General features: G+C 38.4%; 1 protein-coding gene across 1 annotated transcript in view; it reads left to right on the forward strand.

Moving 5' to 3' along the window:
* Nucleotides 1-10,443: 10,443 nt before the first annotated feature.
* LOC132914279 (calexcitin-2) overlaps nucleotides 10,444-14,761 on the forward strand; it is a 44,516-nt gene continuing 40,198 nt past the window's right edge. Inside the window, exon 1 of the mRNA XM_060973267.1 lies at nucleotides 10,444-10,704. The gene's annotated coding sequence lies outside the window, so the exon portion shown is untranslated. The remainder of the gene's footprint in view (nucleotides 10,705-14,761) is intronic.

A 14,761-nucleotide genomic window follows, 5' to 3' on the forward strand; every position in this document is an offset into this window, starting at 1 on the left:
TCCGATAGTTAGCTTGCATAAAATTAATAGCGTTCGTGTATATGCGTCGCGAAATTCCAGCATCAAATAACGTAACTCTCCTTCTGATTGATGATCGGATGATCGATCATTGTTGGACGGAGAAGTGTACCATGTTATATCTTACCAGTAACATGCGCTTCGAAGGTTAATCGAGAAATCAAAGGAAGAAGATTTCGATTGAAAATTCGTAAGAATAAATTTAGTTTATCGTCGTTCAACTGGATAAGGTCGTGGAATAAAAAAAGCTAGAGGACACGCATATTCGGTTGATCGCTGACAGACCGATAAAGTTATCTCTCGTTGAAACGATGACAAGCTTATCGCGTTAAACGATACGTGTTAAGTTGAATATTCATGTTCTCGGTCATTTTCCAGCGATTTCGAACGATAAATTTATGCAAAACGTGGCCCATCCGCGCGATCAGTCGCGCAAAGTCGAATTCACGCGAACGAAGAAGCCCATTTAATCCCGTACATTTGTAAAAATAAAAGAGCAACGGCGCGAAACACCGCCCACGACGCGGTGATCGACGCGCTGCGACGTTTCACGCGCCTCGTTTCTCTCCCTTTTTTATTGCAAATGCATATCGAACGTTGCGGTGCAATGGCTTGTAATGCGTCCAAAGCGCGTAGTCCGGCGCTTCGACGAAATTCCCTGCTTCTTCACCCGCGTCGCGTCCATCCCATTGTGTTCCCCCGTGTTCTATGTTTGTACCGGGTCAGTAGGATCATAAACTCGAGATTAACTCTTGGTTGAATTGGGATTAGAAGACAGCGAAAGGAAAATTGACGATTCGATCGAAAGATAATCGAAACGAAGATGGTAAAGTCTACGATTGTTGTCCTAAGTATAAGTAACTTTTAAACGAAAAGCTCTTCCAATAAGACGTCGTAAACGATCCGAAGCTCTTCGACAGCTTGTATGCTTTTCGTAGATCGTTTGTTCCGACGGTAATCTTTCGCCTTTAAAAAAAATGCAGATTCTTGCGTGAAAAATTCTTCGATAACGAAAGGTGGCTTTTGCGCGTTTGATCGTTGGTGGGACATGACCCCGCGTGAAAAGATTATCCGACGAGAATGACAAAGGAAAGTGTTAAGGTTATTCGATGTACGTGGAATTAAAGAAACGCGTGGGTAAATTGTAAGGTATTGTAAGTGTTAAGGTTATTCGGTGTATGTGGAATTAAAGAAACGCGTGGGTAAATTGTAAAGTATTGTAAGTATATATATTGTGAATAATAAAGTACAAAATGTGAAATACGATGTAAACTGATCCAGATCCTCTCGCTAGCGATGTTACCCTGAGACTAAAAGAACCCTGAAGCCAACGTCACACGTTGGCCTCTTATGGTCTGTCATCGACGCATTCTTCTGTCTATTATCGATGACCTTAGCGCTTGAGAAACCGAAGACCAGATGTAGAGTTTTCTCAGAAGTGACGATCGCTTCAACAGTAAGTATATATATTGTGAATATTAAAGTACAAAGTGTGGAATACGATGTAAGCTGGTCCAGATCCTCTCGCTAACGATGTTACCCTGAGACTAAAGGAACCGCCGTGTACCGCTTATCGTTTCTCATCTACGCATTCTTTTGTCTACGCGCTATCGATGACCTTAGCGCTTGAGAAACCGAAGACCAGATTTTTTTTTTTTTTTTAATTTTATTTTGGTTATTTTACAATTTGTCCTTATGGACATTTGGTAAAGTGTTATATCTTGTTGGTGAAGAAAAAAAAAATAAAAATAAAAAATAAATATAGCATGTGGGCGGCTACCCCCAGCGGGGTGCCATCCGAAGACTAGATGTAGAGTTTTCTCAGAAGTGACGATCACTTCAACAGTAAGTATATATATTGTGAATATTAAAGTACAAAGTGTGGAATACGATGTAAGCTGGTCCAGATCCTCTCGCTAACGATGTTACCCTGAGACTAAAGGAACCGCCGTGTACCGCTTATCGTTTCTCATCTACGCATTCTTTTGTCTACGCGCTATCGATGACCTTAGCGCTTGAGAAACCGAAGACCAGATTTTTTTTTTTTTTTTAATTTTATTTTGGTTATTTTACAATTTGTCCTTATGGACATTTGGTAAAGTGTTATATCTTGTTGGTGAAGAAAAAAAAAATAAAAATAAAAAATAAATATAGCATGTGGGCGGCTACCCCCAGCGGGGTGCCATCCGAAGACTAGATGTAGAGTTTTCTCAGAAGTGACGATCACTTCAACAGTAAGTATATATATTGTGAATATTAAAGTACAAAGTGTGGAATACGATGTAAGCTGGTCCAGATCCTCTCGCTAACGATGTTACCCTGAGACTAAAGGAACCGCCGTGTACCGCTTATCGTTTCTCATCTACGCATTCTTTCGTCTACGCGCTATCGATGACCTTAGCGCTTGAGAAACCGAAGACCAGATGTAGAGTTTTCTCAGAAGTGACGATCACTTCAACATATTTGAATTACCTTTGGAAAATAACATAGAAAAGATGAAAAGTTCCGTAGGCAAGAAATTGGAAAAGGTATAACGATACGAAACAACTGCAATTTCCAGATATATAGTTTGCAAGAGAAAGCTTCATAAATTAATCATCTATGCTTATCGAAGTAATATTCTGTGAAAGTTTAAAAAGAACAGATCCCTTATCGCGTTTCAGTGACAGGAATAACTTGTGTCTCAAAGCAACGAGCACGATTGCGCATTAACATCGTAAATTATCCTCTGAATAAGAGACGTCTTTGTCGGATTCGAAGTATCAAAGGGAGAAAGTTGGCCGTTGCTTTTTTACGAAATACTCGTGTTTTTATATTTAGATTAAGTTTCGACATAAAACTCGTTTGGTATTGGTAATAAGAATATAACACCGTTTAAATTCTTCTATTACTCGGAAAGTAAAAATATTATACCGAGAAATATGCAAAGATTTGCGTAATATCCACGTTAAAGAAAGATCCTCGGATTCTTAATTAACGGTTAAACAAAAAAAAAAGAGGATTTCAGGTACTATTTGGGTACCGCATCCTATTACTTTGACCAGATTGCAGAGATTTTTGCATCTTTTAAACATCCCAGAGGCATCGTAAAAGACAACAAGCTAGCGCGCAGAGTCGATCGTACTTATTCAAATTTTGCGAATACGTAGAATGTGAAATCAGCCATGGTGAGTGAAAAGTGATGTCAAAAGCCTTTCTCGCGATTTCATTCGGCTACATATTCCGAATGACAATCTGCCAATGAAAATACGTGACCTGTTATTAACTACGCCCATCCTTTTCACTGATCTATTTCAGGAAACGGTATTCTACTTTTTCAATTTTTAGCAACAGATATGTAATTTTCGTCTGACTCTTACTCGACGTAAAATCTTGTTCGATACCAATAAATATTATAAAACAAGAGTAAGAATTAACGTTAAAAGATACTTCACAGGTTACGATTTTAGTCACAGATTGCTTTCTGATTAATAAGGTTTGTATTATACGTGGACTGTTTTCGTCGCTTTGTGGAGGGTTTAAAATTAGAGCACCGTATCTGTGGAGGAATATAACTGAAAAGAAAAGTGTAGGATTAGTTGCATAGACTCTGTCACTCGATAAATTTTCTTCGCGTTTTTCATCAAATTATAAGCATTCGAAAAGCAACGTCGGTATTTTCTAAAGTTGCAAATGTAAGGAACAGAGTTTCAGATTTTGATCTTGCTGCTGGCTGAGTACTTATTCGTTGTCTGAATTCACTCGTTGACGCTACAGTAGCTCGGCTCAATGCTAAAGACAGCACCGGTATGCAGTAGTATAACCCGCAATTAACAATACACGATATCTTCGCTATTTTACTGCTCGGTTAGTAAAAATCTTCTGTTTGTACATAATTCTTGTTTAGTTACCAACGACCGTAGATTAATCGAATTTATCGACGGATGATACGTAAAACGTAAGGCACCGTCGCAGGCGAGTAACATTATCGACGCGCATATAGACGTTTGAATTTCCTATATCTGCCGTAAGAAATCGTAGAGGGCGTAAGAAACACTCCGAATTTTTTCGAGGTCGGTATTTCAGAACTCGAGTCACGAAGTCCTACATCTATAGCGTCTATCCTATATTTAGTCAATGGTTAAATCTCTTGCTAAACCACTGAAGCTTCTAAAGTGCAAAATGCTATTGTATAAGCGATTCGTCTGGTATCAGATATTATCGTAGCGAATTGGTAACGTTTATAAATTCCAGTAGATGTAAGATACATCAGAAAGCTTAATCAGTCCGATATAAAACAAGCAAAAAAAAAAAAAAAAAAAACAGTGAACGATAGTTTCAAAGGGAAAAATCGTTACTTCGCTCGCAACTTTACCATCAATTTTCTAGAAAAATGTGTATCTCTGAAAAGAATAAAACAGATTGCGTCCTGTCTCGTATCTGATCATCGTATATTCCACGCGAATTTATTCGGTTTAATGTGGTTGAAGCATCGAGAGAGCCAGCGGATCTCTAATTTGTAATTCACATTTGTATTACCACCGGTGGTAAATGTTCGTGACACGTTTTCCACAAATTGATTCATGGCGTGACGCTTGTTCTATAAAAGCTGCGAAAATCCTACATAACAGATAATTCAGGATGAAAGGCGAAATCCTATAGTTGCACATTCTGTCGCTAAATACGAGGTGGCGATCGTTGGAGCGACGATCTAGAACAAAGAATGGAAAAACATAGCGCGACGATCGCGCTTACTGTCGTGAAATATCGATATAAAAAAGGGAACGAAGTCCATTATATCCCGGAGGCGACTATATAAGGGGGTGACGTTACGATGGAAAGTTGTGAGCCAAGCAATTTTGTTCTTAGGAGTTTGTATTACAGCGCTGAATAAATCTTGAGCCCCAGCTACCCGCACCTTACTTTACTCCGCGAACCTGCTTAGAGATTATTATCAGTTACGATACGTGACAAAGTGCAAACTATATTCCTCTTTACCAAACTTCCTATAAAGGCAAACTGCACTCTGCGAAATACATTGCTCAGAGCAGTTTGAAGTTCGCCTGTACGAGACGAGGCAAATATCTGCCACCAAGTAACCATCTTATACTATACCGGCAAGAAAGTTATTAACGGCGAACCTGTTATCATCCGGCAAGAATCTTTTATTCGATTTATGATATTCTATCGAATTAGTTAGACGTCTCCTCCTTATTTTTTCTATCTAATTATGCGGAATGCAAATACTTATTTGAATATCCGAGCACGAAGTAAAATGAAAATCGATCGTCCGGAGTATGACCGAAGATGTAGCGTGTCTCGACGATCTTTTTAGATGAAAAGAAGCGTTACAAAATTTCTACATTATTCGTGCAGTCGCAACTACCTTACTTTCCAAAATTCACTCGTCAACGATGACGCGATACACCGATATTATGCAGAGATTGGGTGGTTACACTCGTCTGAAATTATTAGACGATCAATCGTTCATAAGAGAAACGTTAACAAACCAGAACCGGGCATTAATCTTTTGCCAAATACGATCAACAAACTCTATTTCTGTTCGCATATTTCCATGTTAAATCGATCGTTCAAGTATTTTCGTAGCTTATCGTACAATTTCTTACGATTCCTAAACACGGCACGAAATAAACGAAGAATAAATGCGAAAAAGTTGCGCTCCAATTCTCCTCTACTTGATGTAACGTTCTTCTTGCCGGAAAAACAAGCAATAACAAAAAGCTTCACCCTTTATCCTAAAACCATCGGCACTCGAAAGGTGAATCTCCTCGTAGGCCGGAAGAGAGCGTTCTAGGAAGAAGCAAGCAAAAGACCGCGATAAAAGATCGGTCGGACGAACAAAAAAAAAAAAAAAAAAAAAAAGAAAAGAAAAGAAAAAGGAAGGAAAGTTGCTTACGTAATTTAAGGTGAAGGGGTCGGGAGCTAGTCGCTGGTTCTACTGCAGGTTGTCGACAAGCGTGATACGATCGGCTGTTCGCCGAGACGAAAGCCTGTGGTCAGGATGAATTCTACGGTTTGGAAATATCGTTGACGTGTGCTACCGCTGACTCGACGACGACGATGCGACGAAACGTAAAGCAATTTCCAGGTCGAGAAGTAGGCTCGAGAACTAACGGCAGATCCTTGATCCACTCCGACGATTTCTCGCCTGTCGTTCCAATGCTGATTTGTCGGATCTTCCTTAGCTGTTGCAGATCTATAGCAACCAAAAATAGTTCGCATGCGACGTCCTGATAAGAAATATGCAACGATGAATTTATGCGAACATAGAAGATCGTCGCAAAGAATTATCCGCAAGGGAAAATCGTATTTTATTGGCCCGTTGGCTATTTTCTCGCGTTGTATCAGGCTCGGGATCGTCCATCGTAACAAAATTATATCGCGCGGCTCTAATTAATAGATCTTGGCATTACATACACTGACCTGTCGCGACGATCGCAATTTATACCTCTTATAAATCAAGTTAACTCGACGTGCACCGAAACCCATGAAATCCGCGATCGAAGGTGGTAGGTAAGTTGCGGTTTGATTGACGGAAGCCAGCAAACCAGAGCATCGCTTCCCGGAGATGTCATGCACAGGCTTGAAACCTAGATCGGTCCAAGTTTCCTCTGCCAATGCTTTTTTCCAGTCGGGATTTTTTTTTCTTTTTACGACAATATCCGCGAAAACGATAGAACGTTTCACGATGGTATTCTATTTTCGCTTCGCAACGATCGTATTCTCATTAGCATAACGAGTGGTCTTGCGTTCGTTCGACTGGTACATCCATACAGGCAGAGTTTCGTCATTTTTCACAGGTGATAATGGAACGTGCAAATAAATTAATAATTAACAGCAGAGTATGCGGCTATTTCTACGTTACGGCATAATTATTCCTGCGCTATTATAAATTTCATACAGCGAATTTAACTGTTTTCTGTGTTTTTTGATACTCTGGTCGAAGAATCGGGGCGTATTTTCAGGGGATTTTTTGGTCAATGATACGTTACGATACTTCGTTTCTTGGTATTATCAAAGTACAGCCGTTCGTCTGAAAACGGAGATTTTCTCTTGATCCTTGGTTAGCTGCCTCGTATTACGTTTCCAGCTTAAAATAAGTTTGGCTAATTGGTTCTATGAAGATTCTCCAATGTATAGATTCTCAAATGACTATTAACAACATTATAATACGCTGTATCCGTAAAGGAGAGTTCGGTTCCTCGATATCCGTTGTTTTTAAATTCTTCGTTGATTAAAAGTTTAACTTTCGACTTTCGTTTTTATATACCATGTGCTATTCGAATTCCTCGCGCAATAAGAAGAAAGCGCTATACAGATTCCGGTAAAAAACAGTACGATCGAAACGTTTATAATTTGTTGCGGAATATTTAACTCTATTCGATAAGAGTTTAGCGTATTCGAAGTTAGGAGAACAATTTCCGGTGAATTGTTCTGTACAGCAGAAAGAGAGAGAGAAAGAGAAATTCTCATAGCTGTTCCTACTTTGAAGTATTTATATGCGGCACATATTTGAATCCGACGACAAAAAGTGGAAGGAATAAAATGCAACGGAGAAATTGTTGTACGAAAAATGTCATGCGATCGAGTTTTCTCCTTTTCATTTATTGGTACTTGGGTATAATATATATTTATTATGCGCAAAGAGCGTATCAACTACGATGTTAAGCTTCTAACTTGAAAAGGAAGAATTAACTCGTTGCTGAAGTTATCGCATAATTTAATAACAGCGATATAAAGCTATTTGTATTAGCTTCGTGTACATTCGCTTTCTTAAGCGAAATTACGACCAACACACTTATGTTCTTGACAAGTGCGTGTTCGCTTGTATTTATAGCGTGTGTTATAAATTTATAATATATGCAGAATCTTGTCGTTCCTAAGTCGCACGTAATACGACTTTAATCTCTTTCTTCGTTATGCATCGTTTCCAAATTATTGCACTTTTACGCTCGAAAAACATTAAATCAGAATCGGGAAATTTCATTCGCGATTAACCTTTTGCTTTATAATGTCACACACACGGCATGGATTGTGATTTCGATCATACGTAAACAAGAAAGTTTAGTTTAAACTGCAACTTTAGTTTCGATTTTGTAGTTTGAGAATTATATTCGAGGGAAAATAAATTGGAAATTATAGACGTCTGCCGCGAGAAAAGAAGAATATCCATGGCTGATGCGTGAAAACGCTTTAAACATGCTGCGTTTTTGCGAAAATCTTTGCTAGCGATCGGTAAATTTTTAGCCATTCGAACGACCTCGTTATGATACCAATTAGTTTGTTTAATTGACGTTTCATTGTACATCTGTCTACGTATCAATCAAGGTATCAGCGGCAATGCATAACCGATCGATCCTCCATCTGTTTCCATTGTTCTCGATACACAATTTCAGTTACACAGGTCTTTCTTAACAAACATTTCTATCCTGACATCGTAACTTGTTAACGTGGCTCCGTTCCAACTTGTTCGTCCTTTCCCGCGAATCTTTTGTCGCTTTTTTAATTCTACCCAGTCAATATGGTCACCGTATTTGACACAGAAGACGCTCTTACGTAATGTTAATTGAATTCTTTCTTCCTTCTACCTTTACATCCGGAGAGAGGAATTAACTGAAAAAGTGATATAGACGCATCAACGATAACGAGAGAGCTGCGTTTGGAATTGTTCCGAATAATTCCGGAGAAGATGATTTAACATTTTCAGGCAATCTAAACCATAACTGAAAATTGCGATGTTTTAAATATCATTCGCAAGTAAAATTGGAATGGAATTTAGAAGAGGACGAGCTATCGAAAGTGTACTGTTTGAAAATAAACGAAGCAATTACGGCAGATTTTTAATAACGTAACGCGATATACAGCCCAGCTATGTTAATTATATTAATTATCGTATATTTTGCTTTAATTTTAAATTTTAGTCGATCTTCGGTCTGCCGCGAATCTATAGCCAGCTCGCATTATTTATTCACTCGGTGTATTAATTTGGAATGAGGCCAAAAAGGGTGTACGTAAAAAGTACACCTTAAAATTGCAAAATAAATTCTTTATTTTGCGCTATGCTGCAATCTGATAAAGCATAAATATTTAGCGAACGAGAATCTCGAGCGATAAAATGGCTTTTGATAAAAAGAGAAACTTCAATGTTGCCGCTACGTCGCCTGTTAACTTTTACACGGAATAATACGTTCGGATGAAAAAATTGGATATCTTAGGTATATTCGATGTATCTGAACGCATTGAAATTAGGATAAAAAGAACCGTTGCCAGAGGAGATTTATTAATATTTACCACGAGAGGCGTTAATTCGGAATAAATGAAAGAATAATTCCTATGATAGTCTACTTTGAGCGTGAAATACGTGTTCTCGCGTGCAGCCATCGCGTTTCTGCTTAAAATCTTAAACAGCTTCTCGTTGTTCAAAGGGCTATGTTTTATTTGGTGTTTAGAATTTTAGAGTCGGCAAGACGTTTATATATTCTGTGTGAGCGTAATCGAAAATATGTGTGGTGGTACGGTGTGCAAGAAGCCGCTATTAAACAACAGACTGGAAATTATGTGCGTATCGTGGCGCACATTGCCTAAAACTGGGTCCTTGGCTAATTGCCCATCCTGGTCCGCGAGGTCAACGCAAAGAAATAAAAAGGAAAAGGTAGAGACAAAAAGAAAAAATTCTAATTATTCATAAACTTCGCCACAAATTGCCAAACACAATCTGCGATTACTTCCACCTACTTGTCTAATTAATTTTTGGATTTTATCCAAATATTATCTCGTTACTCGAAGAATTTATCGAAGCGGATATCGGTCGTACATTTATGCGTGTAAAAAGATTTACTTCGATTCGTTCGGATATGTTTCTTAAAATTTGTATTTTATTTTACCCCGTTTGCCTCGTCGTCATGAAGAGACCATCGGTGGAAAAACAAAATTCCATTATTTTCGCTAATTTCCTTTGATATTGATTTATCAACGTATACGTTGAAACTTGCGCCGGACTCCACACATTATCCAGCAAAACTTTTCGATTATCATGCGACCCTCTCTAAACCGATCACTTTACTTTCTTAATCGCCTAATTCCAGTCTCCCTTTGTCATCAAAGTTCGCTGAAATATATAGAAAAGTCAAACAGCTATTCGTGGAAAAATGGAGAGCACTGGAAAGCGGAGAGGAAAGCAACGCGAGGCTGAAAGATGGGGCGCCGTGCAGTGCTCGGTGGTAAATGTTGAAGCGAGAATCGAGGAATCGTCGAAAAGAATGAAAGATTCGATTTGAAATATCCACGAAGCATCGATACACAGCGCGTTTAGTAGAGCACGTGGTAGCCCGTGCCGAACGGACGAAGAAACCGAGTGGACGAAGCTTAAGAGGCCGATCTGCGCAAGCACAGGTGCAAGTTCGAGGGTATAAAGAGGAGAAGCTGGAGCTCGCTGCGCGCACTTTGTGCTTCATCTGTCCGTCAATCGCGTCGTGCGCTCGTTCGCTGTTTGTTCACGGTGATCAGCCCGCTCGATTCGTCTTTTTTTTCTCTTCCACTCGATCGCGAATCGGCCAAGTTGCAGCTTCTCCTCGTTGTCTTTGTCATCGTCGCAGTATCGTCTTGTCGCCCTCGTGTGTTGACTCCTTCGTTTCATCGCGTTTACTTCGCGACTTCCACTTCGACGATCCAGCTCGGCTCATCCAGGTAGGTGCAGAGAATACTTTTATCAAAGCTTTTGAGGGTCGTTCGTTCGATGCTTTTGTGTGGAAATCGCGCAAACCTGCGACGATTGTTCCGACGCGTCCGACGATTCGAATTTCCAGACGTTTGAAATCGTACACGAATCAGTGATTTTGTGGTTCCGAGTGATAATAGGGAAAATAGGTTTATCCTAGTTATCGGAGGAGAGAGTGACGTTGAAGAAATCGAGAAAGTGGAGGGATTATAATCGGGAAAAGATTTCTCGAACGGTTTTAACGTGGTGGTACGTTTGTTGGTAAAGAATGGAAGCTAGTTTTATCTTTTGTTGAACGCAGCGGAATTAATTTGATTTATTACCGAGCTCGTTTCGAATCGAAAGGCGAGAATAGCGTTAGGATAGCTGTAGAAATGAACGTTGAGTAGCGAGCAAAGACAGAAAGATATCTGAAAAGCGTTTAGAATAACAGACGGATATGTTCTTGCGTTATATTCGATCGAGACGAGATAAACTTTTAATAAGTCTTATCCTGCTGTTTCTTACATATTACATACACGCCGATGAATTATTACTTTGATATTTAAATGGTTCTTTATCGTACGTGAAGTAATTGTATACGTTTTCGATGCGAGCGACTATACTCGTCAAACGTAGTCGAGTGGTCTTGAGATTACTTTATTGCGAAGAAAATTTAAGAACTCTGCAACGTTAAAGCGCATTCCAGACAATTTAACCTTGCAATTGATTAATTAGCCAGTTTATTAAGTCAAGAAATCATGTTTGCTACGTGACGGTAGTTTCGTTTAAAAATCGTGATGTACCTACTTTAAGGAGAAAGTCTTTCGGAAGAATTGTAGGAATTTTAAATTGAAAAAGCGTAGTTTCTTAATACAAAAATTTATCGAAATTAAACGAATCGGTGGCATTCGACGATATCGACGGAACGATAAAATTAGACGATTCTAAACTTTGTTTGGAAACACGAAAATTCGCTATCGTCGCTGAAGGCTTTTAAGCTTCTAGAAAGCCACGAAGCTGCCATATTTTGTCAAAAATTTTGCGATCCTTTCAACCTTCCACGCAGATGACGTTACTCGAACACCTGAAACCACCAAAGCCACTTATCGCCTTTGCCATTTCGAACCTTCAATTATGGCAAATACTCCAGTTTGAAAGTTGTCTTAGGGTGGCGAAATATTGGAGCAAGTTAACGCGTTTGAAAATTCTGCATACTTCGAGCTAATGGTCGTCTTTGCCGGAGTTGCGCCGCAATGAGCACAGCGATCGCTTCCGGTGATTCTTTTCCGGTCATCGGGAAGTCTCGTTCTATTCGAAGTTATCGTGGTAAACGAAGCGTTGATTTTCTGATTATCAGATTTAGTTTCACCGGTTTTCCAACGACTGCACAGTCGATTAGCTTCACTGTCTTTCTTTAAATCGAAGAATTACAGTCGTCAAGATGAGAACGTTCGTTGGTCCAGGTTTTCTGAGACGATTAATTTTACCGTGTTTTATATCTTCCTTTCTTCCCCTTGAATAAATTTTATTCTTACGAACGAGAAGCTGAATCTTGAAATTTAAGCTGAAACTTTCATTTAACTGGAAAGGGTTTCACATTTATTTGACAACTTATGGGCCATTTAAAGTCTTGAATTTCGTATACTGCAACTTAATAGTTAACGATTTATTGTCCACGTATAAATTTTATATCGCTTTGGAAAAATTGTCAATGATAAACGTGTTTATTTTATATAAAATATAAACGCAACGTTTGATATTCAAAACTTATTGACTTTATCAAGCTATCGATCGCAATATTTTGTAAGTACGTAGGATTATTTCCTTGCAATATCTCAGCGAGAATCAATTTCCAGTTTTTCAATTGTTGTTGTTTCTATTACGTTTAATGATACGGTACTATCGTGCGTGTGGGTAATAATGAACAGAGAACAATGGAACGCGTTTTTTCAATCGCACTTATTAAAGCATGATTGTCAATAAATATCAAACGGCGATATTCTATTATGAGATGTGTATTATCCAGTTACGTCGCAGTAGTGGATTAAAGAGATACAATTTTCTACGACGTTCAGCGATGAGACAGTTACGCTGTTAATTTTTGCCGAAGCTATAATTTTCTCGTATTATCAAAAAGATATTTGCTTGGTATTTATTAACAATAGATTATTACAATTTTCTATTTCAAGCGTTGTGTTAATGACGTTATAAATTTATAATATGGAAAGATGCATTTTCCTGCGACGTCTAACCGAAGAAAAAGGTGCTGAAGTAACAAGATTGAAGCGTCATAGTGAATTTCAGTCAGGTAGTAACAATCTAACGGTTGAGAAAGTAGTTTCAACGGAAAAAAAAAAAAAAAAAAAAGAGGAAATAGGACAGCATCGAATTAACATATTTATTATTAGCAAAATTTCATGTTTAGTTTTAATAAAGTTGAGCATATCACTCAAGATAATTGCAGATTAGGCTGAATTCATGAACTGGATAAAATATAAAATACTAAATATGAAAAGTAAATATATAATATTATTAAAGTTTTATTTTTTAGAAGCATTTGATTTACGTAACGCAACTTTCAAAATATTGGACATCTCGTTTATGCGGATGATGATATAGTTATTTTAAATAGCGCATAAATTTATGTAACGCAAGGATGCACTTTGCCGTGACATTTAATAAAGAGCGAAGATGGCGAAGCGGAAGTATTCTTGTTAATTTTAGTAAAATTATAGGCACTCCATGAGAAAAATAGCTGTTTCGAATATTCTTTTGATTTTAACAAAAGTACGTAAAATTTTTGTAGAAACGAGGTCATCGTGAAATATGAATATTTAGAAAGAAAAATAATCGTAAATTCGTACGCTAAACTGCTCTTAGGCCAAAGTGTACGTACTGCTGTATCTCCGGCTGATCATAATTATGCTTACATTATAGAGCTTTCTTATAGAAGCGGCCTAGAAAGATAAGAAGAATATATCGTAGATAATATAGTAAATACGTTATTTTCAATTTTTCCACATTTTTTGATACGGCCGTAGTAATTTTAATTCGCGTTATCCGTTATCCAATAAAACACATGACAGTTCGATAAGCATGATGTACGTACAAACTGATACTTTATTTTTCGCGAAAGTCGTTAAAACTGTGATCGATATAAACGTAGAATTAATTCACGTAATTTCTAATATCATTTCGATAAAACGATAATGGCGTTTAACAATCGGATAACAGATTTAATTAAACTGATTCATCGCAATCCCCAAACAAGAAATATAAATATTCCCAGTATTACAATTTCATTAATTTAATCGTCATTATAATTTGCGTCTATAGTCATTTTAAACAAATCTACACAAATATTTCGGACAACGGATAATTATATTATTTCGGCAGTTTCTATCGCGATCATGGAAATATTCTGTTAAAATTTTGTAAAATTACTAACGAAATCGCATCTCGCTCGCATATTTATCGTGTCGTACACTTGGCGAACACGAAAGTAACATGGTCGATCTCCGTGACGATAATCTTGCCCGAGATATAAAAGTTCGATAAGGGAACGCCACTTTGACGTTGTCTGTTATGCAGCTTATCAATTTAATCTTACTTAATTCTTTCTCCCCGCTTTTTTCTGCTGGCTCTGCCCCGTTCTCCTCGCCACGATGCACAATATCGCGAAGGTATAAATGGCCGATGGTTGGACGTCATGCGCTGCGTTCTTTGTTTCCACCCCTTCCATCGTTCTGCAGCTTTTCCAAGTTTCATTGAGCGCGTGGCTCAGGTACAGTGGGGTTTATTCCCCGACTTCCGTTGCAAAATAATAATTTAACTCCACGGATGCATTTGCGTCTGGCTGCAGCGAATAAAAAGTGAAATTCGGCGGCAAAGTGTGAGCACGACGCGGAGTCCCCTGCGGCACAAACCGACAGAATTGCTCCGGTCCGTGGAACAGTCGACCATCGGAGAAACCTCGGCCGCTGTAAATCAACTCTGTCCGACGTACAACCGAGAAATTTTTTCCGCGAATGGAAAATCTATCCG

This window comes from Bombus pascuorum, chromosome 14, assembly GCF_905332965.1.
Source record: "Bombus pascuorum chromosome 14, iyBomPasc1.1, whole genome shotgun sequence".
Lineage (NCBI taxonomy): Eukaryota > Metazoa > Arthropoda > Insecta > Hymenoptera > Apidae > Bombus > Bombus pascuorum.